The sequence below is a fragment of the Panthera uncia genome (assembly GCF_023721935.1).
Source record: "Panthera uncia isolate 11264 chromosome A1 unlocalized genomic scaffold, Puncia_PCG_1.0 HiC_scaffold_16, whole genome shotgun sequence".
NCBI classification, from domain to species: domain Eukaryota; kingdom Metazoa; phylum Chordata; class Mammalia; order Carnivora; family Felidae; genus Panthera; species Panthera uncia.
In genome coordinates, this window is record NW_026057576.1 from 16,595,113 (window position 1) to 16,608,007 (window position 12,895).

Below are 12,895 nucleotides of genomic sequence, written 5' to 3' on the forward strand. Positions count from 1 at the left end.
AGAGAGAGAGAGCTCGAGCAAGGGAGGGGCAGAGAGAGAGAGGGAGAGAGAGAATCCCAAGCAGGCTCTGTACTGCCACCCTGGAGCCTGACGTGGGGCTTGAACCCACAAACCGTCCAGTCATGATGACCAAGAGTCGGATGCTTAACCCACTGAGCCACCCAGGCGCCCCTACTGCAACAGTCTCTTAAATACCCTCTTCCGTTGCCAACTCCATTCCTGATCCCTGGTTTATTCACACTGAAGCCAGAGTAATTTCCCTTTAGCACAGATCTAGCCATTCACTCCATGCTTCGAGTCTCCCAAAGTCCCCCTTGCCTTCAACTCTAACAATATCCAAACCTCACCCTGACCCATGAGCTATATGATACGAATCACACAGTGCCCTTTAAGTTCCTTTCCTCCTTTAAAAAAATTTTTTTTAATGTTCATTTATTTTTGAGAGAGAGAGAGACAGAGAGAGCATGAGTGGGGGACGGGCAGAGGGAGAGGGAGACACAGAATCCGAAGCAGGCTCCGAGCAGTCAGCACAGAGCTCTACGCAGGGCTCAAACTCATGAACCGTGAGATCATGACCTGAGCCAGTCAGACGCTTAACCGACTGAGCCACCCATGCGCCCCTCCTCCTTTTCTTTCCAATAAGTACATTGTCACCTATATCCCTTTCCCTTGCAGCTACTGTACTCTCCAGCTGTACTGAACTACCCAGACATCATCTCTCTGTCTTCCAGTGCTTTTCCCTCCACATGAGACAGATCTCCACCCCCACCTCCAACTTTTTTTCACTTCTGGCAAGACTTAATGCTCTTTCGCGGGCTGTCTTATACCCTATACCTGGCCTCTTTTAGTATTTCCCACTCAGCGTTTGTTCAATGGGTAGTTGATTGTATTAAGCAACATTCTGATTAGTAAAATTGATTAACTCAAGCTTTGCTGACAGTCGCTTTAAATCATGAGCTAAAGTGATTCGATTTATCTCAGAACCACCTCATTTTTGAGTGTATTTGTTGTATCCATTAAATTGATCATAAAAGGCTTTCTGTGAAAATCCTTTCTTTCCCTGCTATATTCTGTATGCCTGTTCATTATAAGGCTGGGACTTAAATAAAGCTGTACTGAAGTGCTTTAAAAATATCATTTTATGAATAACATGTCTGAGAGAGAATTTCTGAATCTGTTTGCAAAGCTGCCATCAATCTGTCACCTTAAAATATTTTCACTAGCTGTTCTCACATTTACCAATGTTATTGCCATAAAACTCACACAGCGATTTTGTTGAACGAATGAATGTTGATAAGCATATGACTATGTTTATCAGAAACCTGAAGATCCACTGGGGAGATGGGAACACTGAAGGCATCGCCGTGTAGATGAGTGGGTCTCATTAAGGCTTCCAAATTGGGACCTTACAGGCAGGGATGTGACAGAATACGGAGATTGCAAGGGGATGGGGTAGGGAAAACATTGAGAAATAAAGAAGAAAACCAAATTTCTGCACAAAATGGGTAGATAGCCAGAATGAGAAAGGAAATTTTTACTGGGCACTTTTCTAGTTATTTTCTCTCTCACACTGAGCGTGTTATACTTGAACTTTTTGCAGAGATTAGGGCAAGGGAATACCGAGCAGCAAAATGGCTTATAATGCAAAACAGTCTTCTATTGACCATGTTGGCTAGAGTTCTTCATTATAAGCAAATGATATCTACTCTGATTGATTCGCACATGAAAATTATTATTTGCATAATTATTGATTCGCAAATGAAATTTATTAAAAAGACACTGAAGAGTTCACAGAATAGCAACAAGATTAGAGAATGTGGCTTGGGGGTTACTCAGCCACACACACACACAGTCCCCAAAGGACACATCTAAGCTAGTTGTGAATGTATACAGCTTGTACTCCTAATGTTGTTAGCCTCGAACATTGGTCACATTGGTGGCCAAAGGACACCATTATGAGTACTCACTGCTACCTTGAAAACTTCATTTATACTAATTGTTACCACTGCGTGAGAGAGAACTCTTTGCCTCTCTGAATCTCTAGTTCCCAAGTTAAAGTCAAGGGCAGGCTTATTAGGTGCTGTACAGCCAAAAATAATAACAAATAACTGCCAAAACCAAACATAAGAATTGGTAGCATATATTAGATAAATTGAACTACATTAAAATTAAGGATTCTGTTCATCAAAAGACATCATCAACAGATTTCAAAACAAGTCATAAACTAAAAGAAGATATTTACTTCATGTATATTCAACAGAGGGTTATTATTTGGAATACATAATGAATTCCTATGAATCAGTAAGAAAAAATAGAGAAATGAGCAAACATATGAGCAAGAATTTCATAGAATCAAAAAAAGCATATAATATGACAATGTCTTTAATGTTATATATAATCAGTAAAATGGAAATTTTTAAAAATTAGACACAATTTGGTATTCACCAAATTAGCGAAAATTCAAGTCTGACAAGAACAATTGTCTGTAAGAATCTAAAAACAAAGATTTCTCATACATGTTGGAGTTAGTCTCGGTGAAAATAAATCTTTTGGAAACTAGTTTGGCCTTGGCTAGTAAAATTCAACAAATACGTATGTTCTGAGCTAGACATTTTATTCCTTGGACTATAACACAAAGAAACTCTTGTTTATGGGGACAAAACCTAGTAAGGACATAGTGACATTGTGATATAAATTTGAAATATCCAAATGTTTATTAATAGTGGGAGAAAGAAATAGTTTTTGTTGGGGCGCCTGGGTGGCTCAGTCGGTTAAGCATCTGACTTCGGCTCAGGTCATGATCTCACAGTCCGTGAGTTCAAGCCCCGCGTCGGATTCTGTGTTGACAGCTCAGAGCCTGGAGCCTGCTCTAAATTCTGTGTCTTCCTCTCCCTCTACCCCTCCCCTGCTCGCACTCTGTCTCTCTCTCTGTCTCTCAAAAATAATGAATAAACATTTAAAAAATTAAAAAAAAAAAGAAATACTTCTTGTTTACATTTATTTATTGGCATACTCTACATTAGTAGAAAAAAATCAATGAACGACAGTCACTCATATCATCATTCGTGACCCTCCAAAGCACGACACTGAATGAAAGGAGTAATTCCAAAAGAAAATCTACAACATACTTCATTTATGTAAAGTTTAAAAACTCAGCAATATATTGTGAAAGGATAATGAGAACGATGAAACTACAAAGAATACCAGCACTGTGGTTAACTAAACATCACAACAGTGATTGAAGGGGGGCATGGGAAACAACTTCTGCAGGCCACAGCAGTGGCATCCAAAGTTCTGGTTATCTAGAGGTGCCTGGGTGGCTCAGTCAGTTAATCATCTGACTGTGCTGACAGTGTGGAGCCTGCTTGGGATTCTTTCCCTCTCTCTTTCTCTCTGCCCTTCCCCTGTTCCTGCTCTGTCTCTCTCTCAAAAATTAATAAACTTAAAAACAAAACAAAAAGTCCTGGTTATGTTTTGTCTTTTAAGTTGGCTAAAGATTACGTGGATATTCATTTTACCGTTGCTCTTTAACATGTACATTATTCACAATGGAATCTAGTCTCAATTTCACAATTAAAAAACAACTGAGTCTTACTTAGACAATGGGAGTGGTGGTGATGGTATTGGGAAGAATGGCTGTATTCTTGAGCCGGGTGGTACCCCCCCTCCCCTTTTCTGGTCCCTATTTGTAGACGCCCTCCTGGAGCTGTTGTGTTGGGAACAGCTTCTCACACGCTGTTCCCTGGGAGAATACCAGTGACCTTCATGAGGGTTCAGCAGCTCTTTATTGAAAGGGTTGGGGGAGGGGTAAATGAGTGGTAAGTCCACGCAGAGAGAATATGGGTTTTGTGCTCTTGGGTCTAGTTACCAGTTATCTTGCTGCACAGTTACAGTGTTGACCGTCTAGGCTTTTTGCCAAGAGTCCCTCTGGATGCCTCCAGATCTCTTGTCTGCCCTCCCCCAATGGACTTCTCTCATTTCCTACTCTCGGTTCCTCACTCTCTGATTCCTTACCTCTCAGGCCTTTCTCTTTCATCTTGTAAAGCACTCTCCCTTTAACTTTTTCTCCATACTGTGTCCCATCTCTGCGTCCCCGTCCCCTATAGCCAGGGCCTCCCGATTCAACTGTGTCTTCTGCACTTAACACAATTTGCCACCTACCGTGTTGGACGACAGTTGTGTGTTTGCTCCATCCAGTTAGTGCTTCTCCATGAGGAGGTGTGCGTAGTTTCTGGCTGGATGTGCCTTCTTGCCCCTGGGAAAAATAATAAAATGAGTCTTAGTCTTCTGGAGGGTGCGAGGGCTATGAACTGTAACAGGAGGCTTCCCCTCAGGCTGCAGCTGTTCCTACTATTTCCAATAATGCAGATTGATTTCTTTCTAAAAACTTCAGTTAGTGTGCAGCAAAAAGGAATATTCTGCCTGTAACATAACTTTGAGGACTCGTCCTTTTTTTTTTTTTTTTCTTAACCAATACTGTATATTCAGGACTTCATACACTAAGGGATGTCTACCCTGTTTATGCAATGAGTCTCATTACAAAACACTCTCTGTTAACTGACACTGAATGATAAGAAGCAGGATAGCTAAGGGGTGACTGTCCTTTAAGAATTATGTTGTCTGGGGTGGGGGGGGGGTCCGTTAAGTGTGTCACTCTTGATTTCAGTTCAGGTCATGATCTCAGGATTGTGAGATCGAGCCCCACACTAGGCTCTGTGCTGAGCATGCAGCCTACTTGAGATTCTCAATCTCTCTCTCTCAAAAAAAAAAAAAAAAAAAAAAAAAGGTGGTCTGGGTCTGGCCAACTTCATTCCCTCCCAGCTGGCTAAACTTGGACAAATGGCCGAACCACCCTGGACCAATCTTCTCAATCATATGGAAATCACAGCAGTTCTACCCCCATCGGTTAAATAAAGTAGTCTATGTAAAGTACCTGGCACACAGCCAAGGTTCAGTGTTCATTATTATTATGTCGTGCACAAAGCACATCTGTCTAATTATAGGGTTTTCCCTTGTGAGTGATGAGTTGGGTGGGTGGGGGTGGGGCACAGCCAGGCAAGGGAGAGAAAAGGTCTTGCATTAACACTGGGTGTTTTTATCCCAAGTGGCAGGTACTTTAGAAACAGCATTCATTTCTCTGGTGAGACAGCTTGGTGAATGTAGAAACAGATGATGACAAGTATAAAAGTAAGAGCGTTTTTTGGACCTAAACAGATCACTTTTAAAAATTTTTTTTTTAACGTTTATTTTTGAGACAGAGAGAGACAGAGCATGAATGGGGGAGGGTCAGAGAGAGAGGGAGACACAGAATCTGAAACAGGCTCCAGGCTCTGAGCAGTCAGCACAGAGCCTGATGCGGGGCTTGAACTCATGGACTGCCGTGAACTCACGGACCTGAGCCGAAGTCGGACGCTTAACCGACTGAGCCACCCAGGCGCCCCAACAGATCACTTTTTTTTTTTTTTAATTTTTTTTTTTGTTTCAACGGTTTTTTATTTATTTTTGGGACAGAGAGAGACAGAGCATGAACGGGGGAGGGGCAGAGAGAGAGGGAGACACAGAATCGGAAACAGGCTCCAGGCTCCGAGCCATCAGCCCAGAGCCTGACGCGGGGCTCGAACTCACGGACCGCGAGATCGTGACCTGGCTGAAGTCGGACGCTTAACCGACTGCGCCACCCAGGCGCCCCTCCAACAGATCACTTTTTAACAACAATCAAACCTTTTACTTGCTTTTTAAAAATTTATGACAGAAAGCCATCTGAACATGTCTGCTTTTAGGAACAGGCATATAAATCTGTCTTCATTTTAAATTTTCCTCTGAGGAGGAGAAACATGGCAAATGAATATAAATAGTTAAAAGTTTCTTATTCTGATTCTTTTTTTTTCCCCCCTGTCAGATGACAAGGCTGACACGTGTTAAATTTCAAATTGGATTTGGAACACAGATTTTGGAAGAAATGTACCTTGGGTTCTGTCAACTCTCAAAAGTTGGAGAGAACACTGGCAGGCAGATGCAAGTTCGATTAGGGGGCATGCCAGTGCTAGCCAGGCTGACTGGCGGCTGCACATTTGCTTTTCCTCTGGCCGGCCAACATTTGGGGAAAAGGAGTTGGCTGCTTTCTCAAGCAGAAATAAACTCTAGAAGCTGACAGGAAGCCGTAGGAAGACAAAACCTGTGTGTCTAACGGGGGAGCAGCGGAATACAACACTCCATCTTAGAATTAGCAGGCTGGACCTCCCAGCTTCTTCCAGAACTTCAGATCTTAAAAAGTTATTTTAATATGTTGTTTGGAAAACAGTTCTCAAACAATAGTGTATGGCAGTCTAAGGTGATAGTGAAACTGTTCTAGAACTGCATCTGCACGAAAGCCTTTGGCATAAACCGTAAAAGGCATCCAGATGAAAGAAAGAAACAGGGGCGCCTGGGTGGCTCAGTCGGTTGAGCATCCGACACACGAGAATGTGGCTCCCTTACCAAAAAGTGAGAAGACTTAATCTGTGTGTGACTCAGTTTCCTCATAGTAGGATGAATGAGGCTGAAGTATCTAAACATAGTAAGTGTTTTCTCCCAGGAGGCTGTAGATAAAGGGAGTAGAGTGAGACATTAGTGAATAGGTAAGCATTTAAGGAGTTTCTAAGCAATAGAGAATATGGAAATAGAGACTAATCTTGGGAAACCTACACATAAAGACCCATATAGCAACTTTAAGTCAAGTTATAAAAATTGGGTGTTCTGCTATTTGTTGAATCTTTTCCAGTCACAGGATCATGATACTGAAATGACCATATTTCTCCTTCCATTAGTCTAATACTTCATCTGCCTCCACTGATTCCTAAGGCGGCCCATCTATTGCTGGTGGCTGTAATTGTTATATTATATTATATTATATTATATTATATTATATTATATTTTACTTTATTTTATTATTTTTAATTTTTTTAATGTTTATTCATTTTTGAGAGACCGAGAGACACAGAGCGTGAGTGGGGAAGGGGCAGAGAGAGAGGGAGACACAGAATCCGAAGCAGGTGCCAGGCTCTGAGCTGTCAGCACGGAGCCCAATGAGGGGCTCGAGCTCACCAACTGTGAGGTCATGACCTGAGCTGAAGTCAGATACTCAACTGATTAAGCCACCCAGGAGCCCCTATTTTATTATTTTTAGAGAGAGAGAAAAGAGAGAGAGAATTCTGGGGAGGGGCAAAGAGGGTGTGGGAGAGAGAATCCTAAGCAGGCTGTATACCCAGCACAGAGCCTGACGTGGGGCTTAATCTCATGACCATGAGATCAAGACCTGAGCCAAAATCAAGAGTTGGATGCTTAACCGACTGAGCCACCCAAGCACCCCTAAAATCCTTTCTTTAATTGAAATAAAGTCTGCCTATTCTTGATTCTTTTCATTATTATTTAAATCTATTCTCTTCCAAGCAGAATGTGGAATAAGCAGGGAACAATCGTGCATGACAAACAGGGGCGAACACAGCCCCCCAAAGAGAATATCCAAATGCCATCAAGGATAGGAAAAGACACACACTTCCTTCAGTCATCAGGGGAATGCACGACTGAAACCAGAATAAATGATCTCTGCATGAACATCAGAGAGGCAAAAATTGAAAAGCCCAACAATTCCAGGTGTGAGCAGGGGTGTGAAGCAACAGGAACTCTCATATATCGGCAGCTAGAATGTCAAAAGCACAAGCACGCTGGAAAACTGACAACTTCTGCCCAAGCTGCCAAGGTCTATCTTAGGGTCCGGCAATTCACACCAAGAGAAAGGGACATGTACGTCCACAAAAACACAAGTGTGAGAATACTCAGAGCAGTTTTATACATAACAGCCTCCAACTAAAAACAGCCACCAACTGAAAAATTAGCAGCATGTTATACAGTGGAAAACTTTACAAAGATAAAAAGAACAAACCACTGAAATACACAACAGCATGAATGCATCTCCCAGAAATTACGTTCGGGGAAAAAAGCCAGGCATGAAAAAACCACGCCTTCTGTGATTCCAAATCCATCTGATGTTCAGGAAGTGTTGAAACTAACCAATGATGGTAAAATTCAGAATAGCGGTTTTCTGGGGAGGTGGATGATGGATACAGAGTGGGAAGGGGCATGTGAGAAACCGACGGTTTCAGAAATGTGCCAGAAATGATCTATATCTTGATCTGCATGGTGATTATAGGAATATGTGCATATGCAAAAAATCATCAAATCGTATACCTAGTATTAGTTCACTGTATGCACTATGTTTATCCCTCAATAAAAAATAAATAAATGTGAGTGAAACAAACCAAAAAGATGTGAAATGGGAAAATCAGGTTGGGTATGGAAGTGAAGACAGGGAGGGCTGTATGCCTTGGATCTAGAACAGACAAGCAACGGGGGGCCGGAAATATTACATTGAACTAAACCAAAACCCATTAGAATCTGCAAACGCAGCGAACTCGTTTATTTCTCTCTGGCATTTCTTTGTGATTGAGGGAGGAAGTTTAGAGTTGTGTTAAGGCAAGTTCCCTGGGAGACAGGCTCTGAGGTAGAAATTTATGTGCAGGAGTTTTGTTAGGGAGTATGCTTATAGGAACATCACCAGTAAGAAAGTGAGGGAAGCAGGACTGGGCAGAGAGAGAAGATGAAAGGGATGTTATTTTACCGGACTCGGCCAGTCCTACCCGGAGCTCTGGCACTCAGATGGTCCTTCAAAGTGGTTACAAATTGTGACAGAGAGGCCAAGACTTTGCACCCTGCAGCAATCACTGATCAGTGTGGCTACCCTGAGGAGGGTGCATAAACTTGGGTGGGGTGCTGCCTTTGGTGGATAACAATCCCCAGAGAAGGATCCAACTAGGAAGCGTTAATGGTTAACATCCCGGGCAGCTGGAAGAACTATCGTGTTGGTCTGTAGGGTACAGTCTGGACAATGTGTCAACGTATCCACCCTTCGTGATGTTTGCTTCTCATAATAAGTTTACTTCCCCCTGGGACCAGCGTCTCTAGGATTCTGCTTGGTCTCATCTTGGTAAACCCACAAGAGGAAGGTTAGTGGGATCAGCCACAGACCACACCACTCTAACTGGCTTTGAGGTCACAACTGATTCTCATCCTCTCTTCTTCCACGACCCATTCTATATTCTTTTCACCCTTGGCTAGCAGCTCTGTTGGTCTGGGTGGCTTTTCTTACGGTGTGAGACTGACCCTCATCCCTGAGGAGGTTGGAGTCCCGGTCACCGGGCCTTTCTCACGCTGTGACGGCTGAACTTGTCCATTTACTGTTAAAATTGGGAGGAGTGTTTCAAGACATGTCCCTGAGAACAAAGCTATCCTTCCCTGACTGTGTGGAACATTGAAAGTACAAAGTAGCCATGTTGGTAAGCCCGGCCACTCCTACTTCGATCCCTATGGATCTTGGACCTATATGTTATACCTACTGAAGACACAGCACCATGTAATGGTCTTTTAACATTGTGTATAATCATCTTCCTGAAGGCGAACACCCTATTCTTACAGAGTTTCATCTTCAAATTTGGTGCTTTAGGTTTAGCTTTAGCTTTAAAAGGGCAGTACATCATTCTTATCTGCTTGGCAGATTGTGGGTGGTGTGTATATGATAGGATCAGTGGGTCCCATGTGCCCACAGCTGCACCTCTTTTGGTGGAAGGTAGGTCTCTTGGTCTGAAATGATGCTCTGCGTTAACCTGTGTAAGTGCATCAAACATTGTCAATTATCGTGGTGACTGGAGCCCTGGGATCAAGAAAGGTAACCTCATATCTTGAGTATGTTACTATTCCAGGCAGAATGAACCATTGCCCCTTCTAGGATGAAAGAGGTCCAGTGCAGACAATTTGTAAAATGACTAATTTGTTCCTTCTAAGGATAGTTCCTTCTAGGAATAGAATATATCAGGGGCTCAGTGTTGACCTATGTTGCTGGTAGACTGATTATTCAGAGTTACAGAAACAAATCAACTTTACGTGAGAGCTCATATCACTGGAACCATATACAGCCTTCCCTCTGACATCATGGCTACAGTGGGCCAGAACTGGGAAGGCTGATGACGGAGACTGGCTGACAACAACCACCTGAGCCTCTTGATTGTCTGGTGCCTCTTCTGTGGCAGATTCTCTCATTTGGCTGTTAACTTGTGATGCACAGTGTTGGTTCACAACCTTCTCGGGAACTCCCAGGTGTAATCTGAAGCTGACCCGCATATGTGGAGGGTAGAGAGAGACCGAAGAAAGAAGCAGACCATTCCTGGCTGGTAGGTGGCAGTTTTAATAAGCAAAGGGAACTTACATATGAAGCTGTCTTGGGCAGAAAGACAGATGGATCCCTACACCCACCCTCCAAATCTTAAATGTTTATCAAGGAGCCCTAACTGGGCCAAGTCACATATACCGTGTAGGTGTTCTCAACATCATATCATCATCTCAAGGCTATGTTCTTGGAACAGCCTCTGGGGGTGGGAAAGTCAGGTGAAACCCACACTCCAAAACTGGGGGAGGGGACGAGGAGCCTCTGAGTGGCAGGATCCAGCTTACAAGCCAACTGGCAGTCATGTCTTTTTGATGACCTTCCCCAGTACACAGGACTTCACACTTTGTGCCCGCTTCCATAGGTGCATCCACATGCTTCTTCCCAGACTTCGTTCCACCTGTCTGGTTTTTTTTCCAAACTCCTGCCCCAAAGCCAAACCATTCACTATTGTGCATAGTTTTCTGTTTAGATTTACGGCTGACCACTTCTCTTTCTTCATAAAGTAAGCGATCAGGGATACGTCCCATGTCTCTGGTGATTGCAAGGATTTTCCTTCACCTGTGTCTTTCAACACCACCCGGGAGTGGAGTTATACGAGAACAAAATTTATTTTTGGCTTGTACTTACATACCAAGACAACTTATTCTTAAGCCAACCTTGGCCTTTTCCTTCTCTGTCAGCTGGGGACCCACATATGCAGCAACAGATGTGAGTGGAAAGAGAGGCAGTGATATAATAGTAGTCAATGACACAGGGGTCGGGCCACCTTACTTATACACTCTGGCTGTGGCTCAAGTCCAGGAGCTGGGTAAGGGATCATAACATTTTACTGAAGCAGCTGCCTCAGCCTCCTGATCTTTCTCCTTGATTTCTTTTTGTTTTATAGCTTGAGCAGTACAGCTGTTTGTTGTCTGCCTATTTTGTCCTTCGGGATTCCATAATTCTATTAACCGTCTCCATAGCTCTCCATGAGCCAATCCTCACCCAGTTACTACTTGACCTAACACTCAATTGCACACACTCGCTTTTCGTTGTTAAGCACTACCAACTGGCCTCCATTCTTTCTTTTCTTTTCTTTCTTTTTTTTAATGCTTCTTTGTCTCAGAGAGAGAGAGAGAGAGAGAGAGAGAGAGAGAGACAGTGTGAGTGGGGGAGGGGCAGAGAGAGAGGGAGACACAGAATCTGAAGCAGGTCCAGGCTCTGAGCTGGCAGCACAGAGCTCAATGTGGGGCTCGAACTCACGAACCGCGAGATCATGACCTGAGCCGAAGTCGGATGCTGAGCTGACTGAGCTATCAGGCGGCCTTGGCCTCCGTTATTTCAATATCTTATTCTCATTACTATCAGAGACACAGTTCTATAACAACATCCCCTACCGTTAGCCTGGCCTATGGAACACAGACACCACTGAGCTTCTCAGTGAGGCCCGTTTCCTCCAAGCCTTCCCATTGCACATAGTTTGTAGGTTTTGCTTTCACGTGGTACATTCTCTCTAGCATGCTCACTTCTCTGAGCCTTATGAGCTTACCATTGGCTGCCAAAACCATCCTGGCATTTCTACTTCATTTAGTGTAGGCCGTCGTGTTTCTTAGGCTTTCAAGAGCCATACTTCTAGCATATTCGCGTTGTCTCGTGCGGTCTTTGCCAGGGTGTTACACTCTGTGTCTCAGGAGAGTCCTTTTACATCGATAAACTCTTTCTTGTCTGCCTTGTTATTCAGCCTTCCTTGATTCTGCACTGTCTGGATTCAACACCGCAAAACTCTTTTACCTCCCGCAGTCGGTGTTTCCTCGGTTTTAGAGCTTCTTCGGGGTATCATCTATTTCCTCTCTTATAAGAGTCATCACTTACCTAGCCGGGTCGGTGCTGCAAGACAGATGCTTCTCCCTTGTCTTCAAAGTGTGGAGAAAGAGTGCTGTCCTTTCCAAGAAGGGAGCGAGCTACCTCTCCAGGTCCAGAGAGGTCAGAATGACCCAGGGTTTCAAGGTCCTTGAGTGCATTGACCCAGATGTCCCCATTCCAAAGCTCAGCTTCTTTTTCCTTACTAATCAAGGCCCTGGCCTTGGTCCATCAAGCTTGCTGAGGCTGAGGATTTCATAATCTCTGGAGTCCTGAAACTGATTCTTAGTTTTTTCTGTACTCTAAGCTATAGAGGAGATGTCTTTTGATATGCAATAAATGAGGCCTTCTGACTTCTACAATTCGCCTTGTGTAAGTGATTAATCACTCTGGTGGTTTTAAACATATCAGCAAATTTTGACATACCTACGAGACACCCTTTGTGACTCACATCTAACAAACAGAATACAGTCGAATTGACGCCACATGACCTCTGTGGCCAAGCCATATATAAAAGCCATACAGAAGCAATCTAGCTTCCACCTGACTCTCTTCCCCCTCTTGGCACTTTTGCCCCGGGAACCAGCTACCACGCCGTGAAAAAGACGAGCAGCTGCATGGGAGGGTCACCTGTAAATTTTCCAGCTGGCAGGGAGTTATCAACCACCAGATAAATGATTAAATAAGCCACTGGATGACTCCAGCCTCTAGCCTTCTGGCCACTCTTTCTGATACTGAGGGGAGAAGAGAGGAGAGGTCTTCACTGGGCCCTCTGTAATCCGCCCAATTACAGATTTG